Below are 22579 nucleotides of genomic sequence, written 5' to 3'. Positions count from 1 at the left end.
GCATTCTCTATAATTGGGGTTAAAGCCTTACAACAAGGATTTCCATATGGCCAGAAAGAATAAAAATGGGACAGAAAAGAGGATCAGATAATAAGAAAGAAGAAAGGAAAGGATGCCGGCCAGACAGGGACTGAGACAGTTTTTGAAGCCACAGCTCGCTTGTGGGTCTCACCAATTCCATGGTTAAGAGAGAGTGAGAGTTAACATCAGAAGCACATTATTTCATTTGTAGTTTACTGGTGGTACTCAGATTAACAGTTGAATGAACTATGTGTGGTTCTCCGTTCAGTATAGAAAACAACATAAGAATTATTATTAGACTTTGGTGTCTTAAAGTTCCTTGGCCACCCCTACCACAGGCAAATTTACACTGCCAACTGCTTCCCTGTCCCCAGCCCCTCCTGCTCTCAAGTAGCTGACTTGACTCCCCCTTGACCCCCTGATCCATCCACTCTTCCTATATTCATTTAAACCCCTCCTACTGCTATGAGAGCTGCTAAAGGCCCAGTCCCACATTCCCTGGCTTTTTAAAGCAGTGGGACAGAACACTTCTTTGTGTAAATGTCTTCTATCTAGGTGATGCCGGGGGAAGGCCACAACTTTCAAAGCGAAACAAGCCCTTTCAAGTGCTTTCCTAAACCAAGGGTGAAGTCTCACTCTAAAAGGCATCCTACCCTGCTCTTTGACCAACAGTTCAAACTTCAAGGGGTTCTTTAAAAATAATTTCTCTTTCTTTTTTCTTTACAAATTGCAATGTCACTAAACAGTCCTCTAAACTATTATTTTTAAATAGTGGCATACCATTCAGTCCATAAAGGTGACACTTATGAAATACAATGCCTTGCTGTTGGATGTTTTAATTTATTTAAGTTGTTTAATATTGTGGCCAATATTTTGCTATTATACATAGGGCTAAAATATTTCCTATGTGTATACTGTCATGCATATATGATTATTTCCTTATTGTAAATACATCAAAGTAGAATCATTACAAAATATCATAAATTTGCAGCAAATTATTCTACACTTTATGTATTTTAAAGGACATGCTGAAGGCTTTACAAATGTATAAAAGGCCTACATTATTGCACCCTTAGCCACTTAGAGAATAAGTTTAAAAAAGTTTAGAGCATTAGAATCATGAATGATTATCATAAAAATAAGTAAATTGCCAGGTAGTCAATAGTCATAAATAGTAATCTGCTGCTTGAGGTTTAAAGAAACAAGAAAAATTAAAACTTGACAAAAGGAGTTTCAAAAAGCTTTTATGAATAACAAATCACTCCAGATTCACTTCTTGCTATTGATAACTATGACTGGCATCCACCTCAAGGTAACTATGATTTGACATATTTTATAAGAGTTAGATATAATAATCCAAAAGCTTCAAGAAGCAAAGGCTTTTAAAGGGTTTTATTATCAGAAAAGCTTCAGTTGAGCCAATAGTCCTATTCATTTGCATTAAGGCAAGATTATTTTGAAGAATTATGAGTCAATACTGCAAACATGTATTGGCATATACTATATTTTATTTTTTGTTTGTTTTTCATATACAATATTTTAAAAACATATTTTCCCTACTGCTTCCCTATATTTACTTTTGGCTCCTATCAAGTTGGTCAGATCATGCTTACAAAATGTTTCCTTAATTTTACAAGAAATATATGAATACTTTCTTTTAGAGATAATAAATGTGACAGAAATCTTTCATTTCCAGTTATAAAGCAGCATGTATCAGATTAAACCTATACTTAAGATCAATCTACTCTTCTAGAACATTTCAAGTATACAATACAGAACATTTAATAAAATTGACTAATTTCTAGGGCACAATGCAGGCCTCAACAAATTTCAAAGGACTGAGGGGAAAAAAAGTATTTTCTGACTTTAGCAAAGTTAAGCTAGAAATTGATCACATATACAGAAATTTAAAAAAAAATCACTAAAAATGTTTTCAATGTTTGAAATTAAGCAATAAACTACTAAATATTTCATTGATCTAATTAAGAAATCACAATGGAAATTATAAAATGTTTTAAACTAAATGATAATCATATCAACACTACTGGGCCAGGTTAGAACTTGCTTTAGCTGGCTTTTGACATGTAACAAACCATCCCTAAATTTAGTGGCTTACAAACAACCACCATTTTATTTACATCAAGATTCTATGGTTTGGTTGGGTGGTTCCTCTCTTCTGGTTTAGCTGATATGTTGGACTCTCTTGAATCTATGATAAGATAAAGTCTGGGGAAGATGAAAGATCTAGAGTGACCTCTTTCACATGTCTGGAAGCTAGCAGGCTTTCAGACAGAATACCTTAGTTCTTCTCCACGTGACCTCTTTCCCTCCAGCAAGCTAGCCTGCTTTCACTCATGGAGTGTTTTCAGGGACAATAAGAAAAAGTTTTCCAAATCTCTGTTTTATATTTGCTAACATCTGCTGATTAAAATAAGTTATATAGCCAAATCTAGACTCAAGAGCAGAGACATTTGATGGAAAAAGCTGCAAAATTATATTACAATGGTCATGCAGACAGAGATAGAAACAAACCTGTGGTCACTTTCACAGTCTACACACAGCTATATAGTACTCAGAGGGAAATTTATGTCTTTAAATACAGATATGAGAAACTGAGAAAAATTTGAGTTTTTAATCTCAAGAAGTTACCAAAGGAAAAACAAACTAAATCCAAAGAAAACAGAAAGAAGGCCATAATAAAGAATAAAAACCAATGATAAAAAAAAATAACCAATAGAGAAATTCAACAAAGCCAAAAGATGGTTTCCTAAAAATACTGATAAAATTGATCAATAGGAAAAAGTAAGAGAGAAAACAAATTGTCAATAAAAAGAATAAAATAATAGCCATTATGACCGATTGTTCAGGTGTTACAAAGATGGGAATTCATTAACAATTGTTTACCAATGCATTTTAAAATTTAGGTAGAATGGAAAAACACCTTATATTTATTACAGTAATTGTCTTTGTATTAAAAAAATCTTTCTGCAAAGAAAACTCAGGCCCACAAAGAGGATACTACAGGAAGGAAAATTATGAGCCAATCTCTCTTATAAACACAAAAGCAAAAATTCTAAATAAAATATTAGCAAATTAAATCCATAAACCATTCAAGATCATTTAAGTTTAGACAAAGTAGGAAATCAATCAATAAAATCAGTCATATTAATAAAATAAAGGAGAAAAACCATGTGATCATTATTTTGCCAACTGCAAAAAAAAAAAAAAAAAAACAGAGATTTTTGATAGAATTTAATAACCATTAAAAAAAAATAACTTTTCACTGTGGGGAGCATTCCAACAACAGGAGACTCCCTTAATGTCCATAAAGGATGTATTTTTAAAAGCCTACATAAAACTTCATATATAATGATAAAATTATTTAAAAGATCTATCTGAGATTAGGAATAAGGCAAAAAGGATAACTTTTACTACTTACATTCAATGTTGTATTTGATATTTGTCAGTGTAATAATTTTTTAAAAAATTGATAGGTATAAGTACTTAAAAGGTGAAATAAAATTATTATTCACAATGATATAATTATGTATGTAGAAAATTCAAAGGATTAAATATCAGAATAAATAAGTGAATTTAGTAAGGTCCCTGGATATAAGATATACAAAAGCTAATTATATTTCTGTATCTTCAGTTCAGTCACTCAGTCGTGTCTGACTGTTTGCGACCCTATGAATCGCAGCACGCCAGGCCTCCCTGTCCATCACCAACTCCCAGAGTTCACTCAGACTCAGGTCCATTGAGTCAGTGATGCCATCCAGCTGTCTCATCCTCTGTCATCCCCTTCTCCTCCTGCCCCCAATCCCTCCCAGCATCAGAGTCTTTTCCAATGAGTCAACTCTTCACATGAGGTGGCCAAAGTACTGGAGTTTCAGCTTTAGCATCATTCCTTCCAAAGAAATCCCAGGGCTGATCTCCTTCAGAATGGACTGGTTGGATCTCCTTGCAGTCCAAGGGACTCTCAAGAGTCTTCTCCAACACCACAGTTCAAAAGCATCAATTCTTCAGTGCTCAGCCTTCTTCACAGTCCAACTCTCACATCCATACATGACCACGGGAAAAACCATAGCCTTGAATAGATGGACCTTAGTCAGCAAAGTAATGTCTCTGCTTTTGAATATGCTATCTAGGTTGGTCATAACTTTTCTTCCAAGGAGTAAGCGTCTTTTAATTTTATGGCTGCAGTCACCATCTGCAGTGATTTTGGAGCCCAAGAAAATATCTTATTTATTATTATTATTATTATTCTGTATCTTAACAAGATATAATTAGAAGATAAAATTTTAAAATTACGTAATATAAAACAGCATAAAAACTTTAAACACCAAGGAATAAATCAAATAAAAAATGTGTTCAACACCACCAAAGAAAACTACAAAACATTACTGAAAGAAATAAAAGAAGATCTGAATAAAAAGATATACCAGTTTTTGTACTGGACTACTGAACCCTGTAAAATTGTTCATTTTTCCTAATAAATCTTTAGGTTCAGCAAAATCCCAGTCGAAAATGCCAGAAGCCTTGTGTGTATGTGTGTGTAAATTGACAAGTATATACTAAAATTTAAAATGGAAACACAAACGGCCAAGGATAACAAAAGACAAACTTCATAAATAACAAGGTAGAGGATTTAAGCTACCAAATATCAACTTATTACAAAGCTATAGTTATTAAAACAAAAGAGCAAAGCAATGATGTGACATTGTCTTACATTTCAAAACAATGTGAAAATTAAACGAAGGAGCAGAGTCCCAAAATGGACTTATATATACACAGCAACCATTTTTACAATAAAGATGTCACAACACTGTGGTGGGGACAAGGGGGTCATTTTCTTTTAAACGATCCTTTATCGATACAGAAAGAGATGAATCTTGACCCCTACCACACACAAAACTCAGTTCCAGAAAGATGATAGAATGTGCAAGGTAAAATAATAAAACACCTAGAAGGTAACACAGCAGTGTATCTTCATGACCTTGGCAGTACAAACTGGACCACCTTTATTTAAGTATCTTTCTCAAATGTATGATACATCCAGTCTGCTCTACCCATTCTTTTCCATTCATTCTAGCTCACTCCGATTACCCTCTTTTCAGAGCTTCTATTTCTCTCTCTCTCAGTTTCTATCATATTATAAATTATCCTAACTTTTGTCATGTGTGTTGGTCTTGCAAACTTTATGATGGCATAACTCATCATTCTCCTCTGTTTTCAATAGTGCGAGTTAGAGCCAGACTCTCAATAACTTAGAAGTCCAGGTGGTCCCCAGTCTCTCTGAATCTCTGTTCTGTTCCCTGCCCTTTCCAGGACACAGTGCTTGAACCCCTTCAATCATCTAGACACTCTAGAAATCTGACCAACAGTCGCCTGAAAGCAAAACATTCTACCAGGCATTAAGCAGGCTGTGAAGTCGTGCAGTCTCATCGTATTCTCTCTTTGGGAAGATATGGGACAGAATCATTATTTTATATTTCAAGGAAGTATGGGATGAGTACCTGGAGAAAAGGAAGGAGAGGAGAGAAGAAGGAATTATTTTACCCAGGCTAATCAGGAAGACCATTTTAAGTAAGTAGCATCTGAGATGAGTCCTGAAGTTTATTTAAAAAAAAAAAAAAAACTATTCTAGGCAGAGCCAAACCCTAATGAATATTATTTGAATTGATGCACTCTGTCTCCTGGGTAACTGTCTGAGTAGATTTCTCCTGGAATAGTTAGACTGACTTTCTGTAACCACAGAAGGGCACTTGTTCAGGCTATAAAGCAAGTGCCCCTGGAAGAAGAAAATAGACAAAATGCTTGCTTCTGTGTGAATGCTATGGCTTTTAAAGGATTGTGTTAGCAGAGGCTCTTCTCTTTCATATATATAGATGGCTCTTTTCTACTGGTTCCTTCCAGCTCAGGAGGAGAAGCTACTACAACCTGTCTGCTTTGGAACTTTTTAGTAAGTCTTCCCCTGCCTCTGTGAAATTGAATGAAGAGCCTGCATTATGTTTTTAAGAGCTCAAAGAAGTCAGAACAGTAAGAAGTCCAGAGGAGCTTCAAGATTCATGTCAGAGATTAGTGAGAATTTAGGACAGATGCAAGGGTCCCTTGGTGTTAGCATAACACAGCGCCTCAGTTGCAAACTCAAATGCCTACAGGAAGCATGGAGGTAAAAGGGTGGGTGGGCTGAATATAAAAATAGCAACAGCACAAATGTGATGAGAAATAGCAGCTCACACTTGGTTATAAGGCAAATTCTCAGGCCCTACCCAGGTTTACTGAATCAGAAGCTCTGGGTGGGACCCAGCAATCTCCAGATGGTTCTGATGCATAGTCACATCTGAGAAATACTGCAATACAGAAAGCGGAGAGAGAGGCAAACTGGGGTGTTCATACCCTGTGTAAAGGCCAGACATTTCTCTGCTCTATGTGACTTTTGCTTTTTAGGACATAGAACCGATGTCACCAGATCTTCCAATTTTGTAAAGAGAAGTCACACATCTGAATTTTTACATGATATTTCTTGACTTTTTAAAGTACAGTAATGGTCATCACTAAAAAATAAAAAAAGGGAAACAGCTCTGGTGAAATATAGTCATGATCAGTATTTTATCACTGACTGTTGGCTTCTAATCTCTAGCAGAGTGATCAAAAGCATAAGCTCTAGGTTCAGACAGTTGTTGAATTCAAACTCTAGCTCTTATTTCGTGGGTACTTGAGGCAAATTGTTTAACTTCTCCAAGCCTCAGTTTCCTCCTGTGTGAAATGGGCATAAGGATAATACCTGTTTTACAGGGTCCTTGTGAAGGCGGAGTGGGTAAAGGCTATTCTAGGGTCTGGCACCTAGTAAATGCTCACTAATGGATACCTGTATAATTACTCTGCTCAAGCACAGGATGTGTTGGGTCTGTAGGGAAAGGAAGGCATCTGAGATAGGAGAGAAGGGAACTCATTGACTTCTCTGGGCTGGGCTGGGTGGTCCTACACAGTGTCCAGAGTATGTGGCAGCCTCACTGAGGGAACAGGGTGTGCTCAAGCAAGAAGATGGGTCTGACGCAGAAGGAGAAGATTCCCATAATCTCCCATGTCATTTTGGGCAATCAGCCAGAACTTAGTCTGGGTTGGAAGTAAGGACCTTGGCAAGTCTTAAATTTCTGAGAGCCCAAATAAGCAAGTTATATTCAAAGCTTAAAAGTAAGAATATCCACATAGCCTGCAGCAGCAGCTCGGACCCACACTTGAGGCTGTATGTGTGAGGGGGCAGGGAAAGGGAAGTAGAAGCAAAGATAAAAAGTGGCGTGCCCTGGAGGCTAAGTTGGCATCAAGGGCATATGCTAGGTAGAGCTGATACCAGGTCTGTGGGCAGCCATGATTAACTCCAGGCCCCACGTCTGGCGGGGCTGGTAGCTGATATACTTCCTGTCTTAATCTAGACCAGCTCAGCATCTAGGCATGAATGAGCCTGCAGGTGGAAGGCTTTGGGAACTCTTCCATCTATGACTAGGAAAAATGAAGCTTGATAGATACAGATGCTGGCTTAGGCAATGGGGTATCAGGCATTTTTTTAGGAGGCAAGAAATTATAGTGCTAACTAAAAGCGTAGATTTTGAGTCAGTGTAAAGATGCACTGGATGAGGAGTCGGAGAAAAGAAGACTATGGCCCTTTCCTTGGCCAGAATCTCAGCATTTGGACCACTCTTCTCAGTTATTCTCAGGACAGACGTCTTTAATTGATTAAAATATCCCCTTCTGCTGATATCCCTGACAAGGTATCAACATCTTTTCAAAACCCTGCTCCATCTAGACTTACCGTATGGTTCGTCAATCCCACTCCTGGCCATAGATCCAGAGAAAACTCTTGGATAAAACTCTAATTTGAAAAGATACACACACCCCAATGTTCACAGTAGCACTATTTACAACAACAAAGGTATGGAAGTAACCTAAATGTCCATCAACAGATGACTAGGTAAAGAAGATGTGGTATAAATACAATGGAATATTACTCAGCCATAAAAAGAATGAAACAATGTCTTTGCAGTGACATGGATGGATCTACAGATTATCATACTAAGCGACATAAATCAGAGAAAGACAAAAGTCAGGTGGTATCCATGGAGTCACAAAAAGGTGGACCCCAGTGAGCAACTGAACACATACACACATGCACATATATATCATTTATTTGTGGAATCTAAAAATATGATTTATCTTATTTTAATTTACTGGTCTTTAATTTCCTGGTCTGGGTGTCTACTGCTATAGGGTGATGACAATGAGGGTGGAAGAAACGTACTTATCTACAAAACAGAAACAGACTCACAGACATAGAAAACAAACCAATTGTTGCTGAAGGGGAAGGGGGGTGAATACATTAGGAGTTTGGGATTAGCAGATACACATTACTATGTATAAAACAGGCAAACAACAAGGACCGACTGTGTAGCACAGGGAAATATATCCAATATCTTATAATAACCTATAATGTAAGATCATGGCATCCGGTCCCCTCACTTCATGGCAAATAGATGGGGGAACAGTGGAAACAGTGACAGATCTTATTTTGGGGGGTCCAAAATCACTGCGCATGGTGACTGCGGCCATGAAATTAAAAGACGCTTGCTCCTTGGAAGAAAAGCTATGACCAACCTAGATAGTATATTGAAGGGCAGAGACATTACTTTGCCAACAAGGGTCCATCTAGTCAAGGCTATGGTTTTTCCAGTAGTCATGTATGGATGTGAGAGTTGGACTATAAGGAAAGCTAAGCCCTGAAGAATTGATGACTTTGAACTGTGGTGTTGGAGAAGACTCTTGAGAGTCCCTTGGACTGCAAGGAGATCCAACCCGTCCATCCTAAAGGAGATCAGTCCTGGGTGTTCATTGGAAGGACTGATGTTGAAGCTGAAACTCCAATACTTTGGCCACCTGATGTGAGGAGCTGACTCATTTGAAAAGACCCTGATGTTAGGAAAGATTGAGGGCAGGAGGAGAAGGGGACAACAGAGGATGAGATGGGTGGATGGCATCACTGACTCAATGGACATGAGTTTGGGTGAACTCCGGGAGTTGGTGATGGATAGGGAGGCCTGGCGTGCTGAAGTCCGTAAGGTCACAAAGAGTCAGACACGGCTGAGTGGCTGAACTGAACTGATAGATATAGATACATATGAATAAGGGAATCACTTTGCTGTACACTTGAAACCAGCACAACATTGTAAACTAACTACACTTCAATAAAACAAAATAACTGCCCTATTTAGACAGCTACACCAACAGACGGAAATGAGTACTTTAATTTCCTAATTTGGGTGTCCATTGCTATAGAGGGATGACAGTGGGGGTAGAAGAAAGGAGTTATTCAGAATAAGCTGTGAAATATCATCAAGAGGAGTCAGTGCTTAAATTTTTGATGGAGGTTGAAAAGCAAAATGGGGCCAGCACAAAGAATTCCAGGTGAAAGATCACAATGGGGTTTCAAGTCGAAGAGTAACAGACTGTTCGATGCTGTTAAGAAAAGCACTTCCCCTCCAATAAACAAGCAAACAAAATATATAAACAATCACCCATCAAGGAATTCGGAAAAATGAGCAGGTGGGTGCAGGAAAGATGATAAGTTCTGCTTTTGACGTCCTGGCAGAATAAGGACCTGGAGATATTAAAGCAGCTTGGAATGCTGTGTTCTTCTCAAATCCTAATGGCTGACGCACATGACTAACAAGGACTTGTATAGCCAAAGCAATCAAACAGAAATCACACACGCATTTAGGAAGAGGGTGAGTGGAGAAACAAGGCAAGTCATGGAAGCGGAAGGTGGATCTCAAAGAAATTCTGAGCATGAACAGAACACTGGGGCCAAAAGATGATCTGAATTATTCCATGGACATGCATAATTATCCAGAAAGGACATATGCATGGCCTAAGAATCCCCGAACTATCGCTGATGCCATCATCATACAATATTTACTTACTAAAAGCACCAGCATATTAGCATTATGTTAGTGGTCAAAAACCCTTTGCCCTTGAGGAACTCATAGACTGGTCAGTGAGAGATAATGTACCAAGGTATTGCAATATACCATGAGAAGTGCTAAGATATCTGTACACACAGAGAGTTACAGGTTCATGACACCTGCATACACAGGGCGATACCGACGCATGTAGCAGGGTCTAAAGCAGCCTGAGAGGAGCAGGGCAGGTGCCACAGAGGATGAAGATGGAGATACACCGAAAGCAAACTAGAAAGATTGATTCATCTACCCATGCTTGTCCATCTGCATGCTGAGTTTCCCAGCCTTTCTGGGCAACACCAAGCAGGACCAGAGGAGTGTGTAGGTGTAGAGTGGGACTCAGGGTGGGCTCTTGAATGCAGTTTCTCAAGCTTGTTCTTGGGAAAAGGCCAGAGAGTTTTAAATTACCTTTTATTTATTTAGTCATTCATTCATTTTTTTTTTTTTTTTGAGGGAAGCAAAACAGCATTTGTAGCTTAACTATTGTAATTCTTCTATGCTGGCTGGCTTCCAGAATAAGCTGACTAAATAGACTCATCATCTTTTGGGACAGATACTCCAAGGCATTCTTCTAATATACTGATCTTCCCAAAGTCTTCTCTATTAACACTAGCAAAATGAAAGGGAAATTGATCTCAGAAAGTTGTTAAGACAAGAGGATATTTTGGTTGTTATTGTTTGCTTTATTGTTAGGTCTCCCAGTTTTTAAAAGTTAAATTTTATTTTTCTATCATTTTTATAATGTTTAATCTTGAAAAAAGGAAAAAAACACAACAAAGTTTGCTATCTCAACCATTTTTAAAAGTACAGTTCAGTAGTGTTAAGTATATTCACATTGCTGGTTAACTGAGCTCCAGAAATTTTTAATCTTGCAAAACTAAAACTTAAATAATAACTCTCCATTTCCTCCTCTCCTAGTTCCTGGAGACCACCATTCTACTCTCTGTTTCTATAAATTTATAGAATTTAACTACTTTAGATATCTCATATAAGTGAGATTATGTAGTGTTTGTCTTTTTGTGACTGGCTTATTTGGTCCCAAGATTCATCCATGTTGTACCATGTGTCAGAATAGCCTTCCTTTTCAGGGCTGAATGCTATTTCATTGCATGTATACACCACATATCCTTTATCCATTCACTGGTGGCTTGCCTATACATCTTGGTTATTGTGAATAATGATGCTATGAGCATAAATATACAAGTATCTCTTCAATATTCCATTTTCAGTTCTTTCAGATATAATCCTAGAAGTGGGACTGCTGGATGATATAGTAATTCTACTTTTAATTTTGTAAGGAACCACCATACTGTTTCCCATAGTAGCTGCATCATTTCACATTTAGGTCTCCCATTTTTCAAGGAGGAATTTATAACCTCTGATATCAGGAGGACTCCCAGGACTCCTGAACCCCCTCTACCTCCTGACCAAATTAAGGCCCTATCCTTCCGCTTGTCCTTTGCGGAGAAGGAGGCAGCTGTCCTCAAATATCAATCAAAACTACAATGAGGACTTCTGGTTCAAGAAGGCAGCGTAGAAGGACACACACTCACCTTCTCCTGCAAGAGCACCAAAGCTGCAACTAACTGTTGAGCAACCATTGACAGGAGGCCGGTGTAATCCTCCAGAAAGGATAATCTATGTCCAAGACAAAGAAGAAGCTGCAGCAAGATGGTAGGAGAGGATGCAATCATGATAAAATCAAATCCCATGTCCAATGGGTGGGTGAACCACAGACTGGAGAACAATAATACCAAAAAAGTTCTTGCACTATTGTGAAGGTTCTGAATACCATCTCAGGCTTCCCAGCCTGGGGATCTGACAAAGGGATTGGGAATCCCCAGAGAATCTGGCTTTGAGGGCCAGGGAGACTTGTTACAGGCCTTTCAGAGGACTGGGGGAAACAGAGACTCCAGTCTTGGAGGGCACATACAAAATGTTATGCTCACCAAGACCCAGAGGAGAGGAGCAGTGACCACACAGGAGGGACCAAAACTGCCTGCTAGTGTTGGAGGGCCTCCCGCAGAGATGTGGGTCAGTGGGGGCTCACCACAGGGACAGGGGCATTGGAAGGTCCCCCTTGGTGTAAGCCCTCTTGGAGGGCAGAATGGTGGAAATCACTGTTACAGAACAGAATATAGAAAAATAGAAATGAAAACAGCCTAAGAGACCTCTAGCACAATATTAAATGCACCAACATTCACATTATAGGGGTCCCAGAAGGAGAAGAGCAAGAGAAAGGACCTGAGAAAATATTTGCAGAGATAGTAGCTGAAAACTTCCCAAACATAGGAAAGGAAACAGTCAACCAGGTCCAGGAAGCACAGAGAGTCCCAGGAAGGATAAACCCAAGGAGAAACACACTGAGACATTGTAATCAAACTGACAAAAATTAAGGACCGAGATAAAATGTTAAAAGCAACAAAGGAAAAATGACAAATAATATACAGGGGAACTCCCACCATTCTATCAGCTGATTTCTCAACAGAAACTCTACAAGTCAGAAGGGAATGGCATGATATACTTCAAGTGATGAAAGGGAAGAAGAGACAACCAAGAATACTCTACCCAGCAAGACTCTCCTTCAGATTTGATGGAGAAATCAAAAGCTTTCCAGACAAGCAAACGTTAAGAGAATTCAGCATCATAAAACCAACTTTATAACAAATGTTAAAGGAACTTCTCTAGGCAGGAAGCACAAGAGAAGGAAAAGACCTACAGAAAATAAACACAAAACAACTAAGAAAATGGTAACAAGATCATCAGTTCAGTCACTCAGTGGTGTCTCTTTGTGACCCCATGGATGTCAGCACCCCAGGCTTCCCTGTCCATCACCAACTCCTGGAGCTTAATCAAACTCATGTCCATCGAGTTGGTGATGCCATCCAACTATCTCATCCTCTGTCGTCCCCTTCTCCCACCATCAGGGTCTTTTCCAATGAGTCACTTCTTTGCATCAGGTGGCCAAAGTATTGGAGTTTCAGCTTCAGCATCAGTCCTTCCAATGAATATTCAGGACTGATTTCCTTTAGGACTGACTGATCTGGTCTCTCTGAAGTCCAAGGGACTCTCAAGATTCTTCTCCAACACCACAGTTCAAAAGCATCAATTTTTTGGCACTCAGCTTTCTTTATAGAGCAATTCTCACATCCATACATGACTATGGAAAAACCATAGCTTTAACTAGATGGACCTTTGTCAGCAAAGTAATGCTTTCTAATAAGCTTTTTAATATGTCATCTAGGTTGGTCATAGCTTTTCTTCCAAGGAGGAAGTGTCTTTTAATTTCATGGCTGCAGTAACCATGTGCAGTGATTTTGGAGCCCAAGAAAATATATTGATAATTACCTAAAATGTAAATGGATTAAATGCACCAACCAAAAGACATAGACTGGCTGGGTGGATGAAAACATGTGCACATATGCACTTCCACTTACCACACCACTCTGCTTGACCCTCCCCCCCAAATTGTATATAATTATTTTATATTGTTAAGTTAATCATGTTCCCATTATGCCATGCAATTGTAATTATCTTTTATTTTTTATCTGGCTTTTGATTATGAAAACTGATAAACATCTTTTACTATTGTGATTATACAACTAGTACTCACTTAATACCAATGTATCATGATTGAGCAACAGAAAAATAATAGAAATCTATGTCACCAAAGCTAGAATCTAATAGAAAAACCTATAATAACTTTTTAAAATCAGATGTATATCAAAATTATCTTGACATTTTTTTGAAAAATACAAATGCTCAGGTATTGTTTTTTTCCTCCAGAGCTTGTTATGTTTCTAATGAGCAGTCATGTTTAAAAACAACTGGACTATATGCTGATCTTTTACTTTTATTGAGTTTGTTTCACTTTTTCTATTTAATATTCACTGCTTCAATTTCATTTATGTTCTCTGATTTCTCCATCTCTTTATTATTTTTTTGATGTTCCTTCTCAAGTCTTTATCAAGTATAGTAGAAAAGCTTTGGTATATATATATATAAATAAATATGCATAATATATATATTTTAGAAAACATATGTATTTTTGCCTCATTTAAAAAATCATGATATTTTGATTCCACTTGTTTGACTTAGTATAAATAGAATGCTAGATTTCTAATTGAAAAATAGATATGCAACAAGCAACAAAGGTTTACTGTATAGCATAGGGAACTATATTCAATATCTTGTAATAACCTATTATGGAAAATTATTTCTAAAATAATATGTATATTTGCATGATTGAATCATCTTGTTGTGTACCTGTAACACTGTAAATCAACTATGCTTCCATAAAATATACAATTAAAAAACTACAATGAGGTATCACCTCACAGTAGCCAGAATGGCCATCATCATCAAACAGTCCATAAACAATAAATTCTGGAGAGGACGTGAAGAAAAGGGAACCCCCCTACACTGTTGGTGGGGCTGTAAATTCATACAACCACTATGCAGAGCAGTGTGAAGGTTCTTTAAAAAACTAAACATAGAACTACCCTATGACCCAGAAATCCCACTACTGTGCAATCCCCAAGGAAACCATAACTGAGAAGGACACATGCACCCCAGAGTTCACTGAAGTACTGTCTATAATAGCCAGGACATGGAGGCAACCTAGATGTCCATCCACAGCTGAGTGAATCAAGAAGACGTGGTGCACACATACATGATGAAGTATTGCTCAGCCTTTAAAAGGGATGAGATTGGGTCATTTGTAGAGATGTGGATGGACCTTCAGACTGCCACACAGAATGAAGTCGAGTCAGAAAGAGAAAAACAAATGTCATGTATTAATGCACATGTGTGGAATCTAGAAAAATGGCATAATGACCTTTTTCAGGGCAAGAATAGGGACACAGATGTAGGAAACAGATGTGTGGACACCTGTCTGTGGGGTTGTGGGGAAAGGGGGATGGGATGAATCGGGAGATTGGGATTGACACGTCCACCCGACCATGTGTAAAATGGATAGCTAGTGGGACCCTGCTATAAAGCAAAGGATGCTCAGCTTGCTGCTCTGTGATGACCTTGATGTGTGGGAGAGGGGGTGGCATGGGATTGAGGTCTGAGAGGGAGGAGATATACACATATATATAGCTGATTCAACAAGGTTGTATACCGTCTTCCTATTTATCTTATATGCAGTGTACATGATGCAAACTGCTGGGTTGGATGAATCACAAGCTGGAATCAAGATTGCTAGGAGAAATATCAATAAACTCAGATCTGCAGATACTATTCTAAATGCCTCAAGCGAAGAGGAATAAAGAGCCTCTTAATGAAGATGAAAGAGAGGGAAAAAGATGGCTTGAAACTTAACACTCAAAACACTAAGATCATGACGTCTGGTTCCATCACTTCGTGACAAATGGAAGGGGAAAAAATGAAAGCAGTGACATTTTCTTGGGCTCCAAATCACTGCAGATGGTAACTGCTTCCATGAAATTAAAAGATGATTGCTACTTGGAAGGAAAGCTATGACAAATCTAGACAGTGTATTAAAAAGCAGATACAACACTTTGCTGACAAAGCTCAATATAGTCAAAGCTACAGTTTTTCCCAGTAGTCATGTATGGATGTGAGAGTTGGACCATAAAGAAGGCTGAGCATTGAAGAATTGATGCTTTTGAATTGTGGTGCTAGAGAAGACTGTTGAAAGTTCCTTGGACAGTAAGGAGAACAAACCAGTCAATCCTAAAGGAAATCAACCCTGAATATTCATCAGAAGTGAAACAGGAGGGAAAGGGGCAGGGCACAACTTTTGAAAGAATAATATAGCCCGAGGATACAATAGCAACTGACTAGAATCAAATGGATCCAAGAGGGGAGACAAGTCAACTTTGCTTCTCAATCAGCAAGCAAAATGACATGACAGTTTCAAGCACCATCAAAAGACCAAAAATTGCGTGATGGCCCAACTCTTGGAAATCTCCACCCCTTCCCCAAAACAGCTGGAATAATCCTCCCACTCATTAGCCTATGAAAATACCCAGCCCATAAAAGCTAACCATGCCACCTTTTTGAGGTTGTCAGACTCACCCTCTGTGACAGCCCACACTCTGTCTGTGGAGTCTGTTTCTCTCTAAATAAATCCACTTTTCACCTATTACTTTGTCTCTCACTGAATTCTTTCTGCAATAAGACATCAAGAACTTGAGTTTCATTGAGTCCTGAAACCAGGTATTGTGGGTTTTGGCTGAGTTAGAGTCCTGGCCATGTGGGTTAGAGTCCCAAACTGGGTTTTGGCCAGATTTGAGTCCCAGGAACATGGGTTCAAGTCCCAAACTAAGGTTCCCAGTTTCAGAAGGACAGATGTTGATGGTGAAGCTGAAGCTCCAATACTTTGGCCACCTGATGCAAAGAACTGATTCACTGGAAAAGACCCTGATGCTGGGAAAGACTGAAGGCAGGAGGAGAAGCGGGCAGCAGAAGATGAGATGGTTAGACAGCATCACTGACTCAGTGGTGAATCTGAGCAAATTCCAGGAGATGGTGGAGGACAGAGAAGACTGGCAGGCTATGGTTCATGGGACAAAGAGTTGGACATGACTTAGTGGCTGAACAACAATACCTGATTCACTGTTGTACAGCAGAAACTGACAACACTGGAAAGCAACTGTACCCCAGTTTTTAAAAAATGGACAAAGAAGTTAGGACACCATCAATGGGTGAGGTGGCAATACTGCAGAGCAATTGGATCTCAATCTGAGGCCCAAATAGAGGATGAATTCACTCAGTATCATCACCTGCTGAACCGCTAACTGATCTCTGCTTTTGCCAGAGAGCAATCCATTCATGTGGCTGGGGATCCTGCTTCCCGGGAACCTGCTTCAGCTGATTTGATGCCTTTAGCATTTGATGATGTCTTGACCCTTGATTTCCAGTGGGATAAGCGATATTGTGATTTATAAGAAATAAATATTTGGACATTGAGATGACCAAAATATCTTTTTCATATGTGGTTCCTGGCTTACAGCCCCTAAAACCCTTGGAATTTCCTAAGTGAAGAGAGCAATACAGATGTCTTTTGTTATGTTAATGAGGTGACTTTTCAAAAACACATAAGGATGGGGTTTGGTTGCCAGAGGGATACACCAGGTGACCGAACGGTTGGAACTTTCAGTCCTATCCTGACCTCCAGGGGAAGAATGCTCTAGGTTTTAAGACATCTAATGTCAGTCTCTGGCGTAGAGCCCTCCTAAGAGGAGGTCTATGTAATTTCCATATGACTTCTCCCTGCTGATTAGAACTTATGCCCAATGTTTGATGCAATTCTGCTGAAATCAGCTGGATGACACTAGAGTGTTATTGTCTTCCTGATGCTCAAGTTTTCTCAAGTGTCTATGGAAAATTAGACCAGAAGACCTGGAATATTCCTTCAATCTTCAGTCATCCCACCAGAGTAGGAGGAGCTGTAGAAAATACCTGTCTTGGGGAAAAAGCAGAAGAGTTTCTGTCCTTTCTTGCTTTAATGTTCTCATTGCATCTACCTGCTAGGCAAACAAGAGCTAGGAGTCCCAGATGAAAACCCACACCAAATAGCCTCACATGGTAGTGTCCAGTGGTCCCCCAGAATCTCCCTGACAGTTACTGAGGCAGCATCTCATTGTAAGATTGCTCACGGTTCTCCTTGATGAAATGGAGGACACTGTGGGCCCCCCCAGAGTAAAAAATCCTTTCCCTGTCCTCTGTTTTTTATTTATAGGAAATAGGCTTCATTCAGTCTGCTGTGAACATTGACATTTTAAGAACTAGTGAACTAAAATGAGGAGGCAAGAATACACGGAAGAACTATACAAAAAAAGATCGTAATGACCCAGATAACCACAACGGTGTGATCACTCACCTAGAGCCAGACATCTTGCAGTGTGAAGTCAAGCAGGCATTATGAAGCATCACTATGAACAAAGCGAGTGGAGGTGATGGAATTCCAGCTGAGGTATTTCAAATCCTAAAAGATGATGCTGTGAAAGTGCTGCACTCAATGTGCCAGCAAATTCGGAAAACTCAGCAGTGGCCACAGGACTGGAAAAGGTCAGTTTTCATTTCAATCCCAAAGAGAGGCAATGTCAAAAAATGTTTAAACTATTGCACAATTGCACAAATTTCATATGCTAGCAAAGTAATGCTCAAAATTCTCTAAGCTAGACTTCAACAGTACATGAACCAAGAACTCCCAGATGTTCAAGTTAGATTTAGAAAAGGCAGAGGAACCAGAGATCAAATTGCCAACATCTGTTAGATATAGAAAAAGCTAGAGAATTCCAGAAAAACATCTACTTCTACTTCATTGACTATACTAAAGCCTTTGACTGTGTGGATCACAACAAACTGTGGAAAACTCTTCAAGAGATAGGAATACCAGACCACCTTACCTGTGAGAAATCTGTATGCAGGTCAAGAAGCAACACTTAGAACAAGGAATGGAATGAAGGACTGGTTTCAAATTGGAAAAGGGGTATGTCAAGGTTGTATATTGTCACCTTGCTTATTTAACTTATATGCAGAGTACATTGTGAGAAATGCTGGGCTGGATGAAGCACAAGCTTGAATAAAGACTGCTGGGAGAAATATCAATAACCTCAAATATGCAGATGATTCCATCCTAATGGAAAAAAGTGAAAAGGAACTGAAGAGACTCCTGATGAAGATGAAAAAGGAGAGTGAAAAGCTGGCTTAAAACAGGAGAGTGAAAAGCTGGCTTAAAACTCAACACAAAAAAACAAAGATCATGGTATCTGGTCCCATCACTTCATGGCAAATAGATGGGGAAACAATGGAAACAGTGACAGACTTTATTTTCTTGGGCCCCAAAATCACTGCAGATAGTGACTGCAGCCATAAAATTAGGACTCTTGCTCCTTGGATAAAAGCTATGACCAACCTAGACAGCATGTTAAAAAGCAGAGACATTACCTTACTGATCAAGTTCTGTCTAGTCAAAGCTATGGTTTTTCCAGTAGTCATGTATGGATGTGAGATTTGGACCATAAAGAAGGCTGACTGCAGAAGAATTGATGCTTTTGAACTGTCATGTTGGAGAAGACTCTTGAGAGTCCCTTGGACTTCAGAGAGACCAGATCAGTCAGTCCTAAAGGAAATCAGTCCTGAATATTCATTGGAAGTGTTAGGGGAAACACACTGATTGAAACCGCCCACCCTGGCCAGGCACCATAGTAACCATTTGCATGAGTTGTTTTATGACAGGAGATCCTGATAAGGAATACAGAACTAATAAGCCACCACCAACCTATATGCAGAGTACATCATGAGAAATGCTGGACTGGAAGAAACACAAGCTGGAATCAAGATTGCCAGGAGAAATATCAATAACCTCAGATATGCAGATGACACCACCCTTATGGCAGAAAGTGAAGAGGAACTAAAAAGCCTCTTGATGAAAGTGAAAGAGGAGACTGAAAAAGTTGGCTTAGAGCTCAACATTCAGAAAACGAAGATCATGGCATATGGTCCCATCATTTCATGGCAAATAGATGGGGAAACAGTGGAAACAGTGGCAGACTTTATATTTTGGGCTCCAAAATCACTGCAGATGGTGACTGCAGCCATGAAATTAAAAGACGCTTACTCCTTGGAAGAAAAGTTATGACCAACCTAGATAGCATATTCAAAAGCAGAGACATTACTTTGCTGACTAAGGTCCGTCTCATCAAGGCTATGGTTTTTCCAATAGTCATGTATGGTTGTGAGAGTTGGACTGTGAAGAAAGCTGAGTGCCGAAGAATTGATGTTTTTGAACTGTGGTGTTGGAGAAAACTCTTGAGAGTCCCTTGGACTGCAAGGAGATCCAACCAGTCCATTCTGAAGGAGATCAGCCCTGGGATTTCTTTGGAAGGAATGATGCTAAAGCTGAAACTCCAATACTTTGGCCACCTCATGTGAAGAGTTGACTCATTGGAAAAGACTCTGATGCTGGGAGGGATTGGGGGTAGGAGGAGAAGGGGACGACAGAGGATGAGATAGCTGGATGACATCACTGACTCAATGAACGTGAATCTGAGTGAACTCCAGGAGATGGTGATGGACACGGAGGCCTGGCGTGCTGCGATTCATGGGGTCGCAAAGAGTCGGACACGACTGAGCGACTGAACTGAACCTGAAGAGTTCAGGGAAGGTCAAAAGGAGACACTGCGTGTCTGTTCACTTCCCAGAATCCCTCTCCTTAGCATCCATCTTGGCTGAGTGATGCGTGTGCCACCAGGAATGACTCGTCAAAGACCACCCAGAAACTAATCCCATCACCATAAAACCCGAGACTGTGAGCCACTCAGTAGAGCAGTTCTCCTGGCTTCCCTTACCCTACGGCTCTCCACCCAGGTGCCCTTTCCCAATAAAATCTCTTGCTTTGTCAGCACATGTGTCTCCTCAGACAATTCATTTCTGAGTGTTAAACAAGAGCCCAGTTTCAGGCCCTGGAAGGGGTCTACCTTCCTGCAACAGAAGGATTGATGCTGAAGCTGAAATTCCAATGCTTTGGTCACCTGATGAGAAGAGCACAGTCATTAGAAAAGACCTTGATGCTGGGAAAGATTGAAGGCAGGAGGAGAAGGGGATGACAGAGGATGGGATAGTTGGATGGTATCACAGGCTCAATGTACATGAGTTTGAGCAAACTCTGGAGATGGTGAAGAACAGGGAAGCCTGACATGCTACAGTCCATGGGGTTGGGAAGAGTCAGCCAAGACAGCAACCGAACAACAACAACAGCCTCCTTGACCTTCCCTGAGTTCCAAAAGGAGATTCAAACAGTTGCTTATCAGAGAAAGACGGAAATGCAGAAACAAAGGAGAAGCAATCAAGAAACAATAGTGCAATGATTAAACAGGATCCCAGTTCCTCTTTGAGGAATCTACATAACAATTATCTTTGAGTTTTCTGCAGGAACTAAGGCCTCCGCCCAGGTGGAAGGTGGTAACTTCATGCTGAGCACTAGATTCCTGAACATTGCTTTAACTCAGTTCAGTTCAGTTGCTCACTCCTGTCCAACTCTCTGCGAGCCCATGAATCGCAGCACGCCAGGCCTCCCTGTCCATCACCAACTCCCGGAGTTCACCCAGACTCATGTCCATCGAGTCGATGATGCCATCCAGCCATCTCATCTTCTGTCGTCCCCTTCTCCTCTGGCCCCAATCCCTCCCAGCATCAGGGTTCTTTCCAATGAGTTAACTCTTTGCATGAGGTGGCCAACGTATTGAAGTTTCAGCCTCAGCATCTGCCCTTCCAATGAACACCCAGGACTGGTCTCCTTTAGAATGGACTGATTGGATCTCCTTGCACTCCAAGGGACTCGCAAGAGTCTTCTGCAACACCACAGTTCAAAAGCATCAATTCTTCAGCAAAATTCTTTCAGAATTTTCCACAGTTTATTGTGATCCATAAAGTCAAGGGCTTTGGCATAGTCAATAAAGCAGAAATAGATGTTTTTCTGGAACTTTCTTGCTTTTTCCATGATCCAGCAGATGTTGGCAATTTGATCTCTGGTTCCTCTGCCTTTTCTAAACCCAACCCCACCTTGAACATCTGGAAGTTCATGGTTCATGTATTGCTGAAGCCTGGCTTGGAGAATTTTGAGCATTACTTTGCTAGCATGTGAGATGAGTGCAACTGTGCAGTAGTTGAGCATTCATTGGCATTGCCTTTCTTTGGAATTGGAATGAAAACTGACCTTTTCCAGTCCTGTGGCCACTGCTGAGTTTTCCAAATTTGCTGGCATATTGAGTGCAGCACTTTCACAGCATCATCTTTCAGGATTTGAAATAGCTCCACTGGAATTCCATCACCTCCACTAGCTTTGTTCATAGTGATACTTTCTAAGGCCCACTTGACTTCACATTCCAGGATGTCTGGCTCTAGATTAGTGATCACATCATCATGATTATCTGGGTCATGAAGATCTTTTTGGTATAGTTCTTCTGTGTATTCTTGCCACCTCTTCTTAATATCTTCTGCTTCTGTTAAGAAAGTGAAAGTGAAGTCACTCAGTCGCGTCCGACTCTTTGCAACCCCATGGACTGTAACCTTTCAGGCTCCTCTGTCCATGGGATTTTCCAGGCAATAGTACTAGAGTGGATTGCCATTTCCTTCTCCAATGGATCTTCCTGACCCAGGGATCAAACCCAGGTCTCCTGCATTGTAGATAGACGCTTTACCGGAAAATTCTGTCCTTTATCAAGCCCATCTTTGCATGAAATGTTCCCCTGATATCTCTAATTATCTTGACGAGATCTCTAGTCTTTCCCATTCTGTTATTTTCCTCTATTTCTTTGCACTGATCGCTGAGGAAGATTTTCTTATCTCACCTTGCTATTGCTTGGAACTCTGCATTCAGATGCTTATATCTTTCCTTTTCTCCTTTGCTTTTCACTTCTCTTCTTTTCACAGCTACTTGTAAGGCCTCCCCAGACAGCCATTTTGCTTTTCTGCATTACTTTTCCATGGGGATGGTCTTGATTCCTGTCTCCTGTACAATGTTACAAACCTCCATCCATAGCTCATCAGGCACTCTATCAGATCTAGGC

The 22579-nt window shown here is 39.9% G+C and overlaps 1 long non-coding RNA gene across 1 annotated transcript in view; it reads right to left on the bottom strand.

Moving 5' to 3' along the window:
• Window positions 1–729: 729 nt before the first annotated feature.
• Window positions 730–22579, bottom strand: part of LOC106990170 (uncharacterized) — a 269658-nt gene continuing 247808 nt past the window's right edge. The window contains exon 6 of the long non-coding RNA XR_009596750.1: window positions 730–5537. This is a non-coding gene — a long non-coding RNA (uncharacterized LOC106990170). The remainder of the gene's footprint in view (window positions 5538–22579) is intronic.

This window comes from Ovis aries, chromosome 16 (assembly GCF_016772045.2).
Source record: "Ovis aries strain OAR_USU_Benz2616 breed Rambouillet chromosome 16, ARS-UI_Ramb_v3.0, whole genome shotgun sequence".
NCBI lineage: Eukaryota > Metazoa > Chordata > Mammalia > Artiodactyla > Bovidae > Ovis > Ovis aries.
The sequence above is the reverse complement of the archived record's forward strand: the minus strand, read 5'-3'. Positions and strand labels throughout refer to the sequence as shown.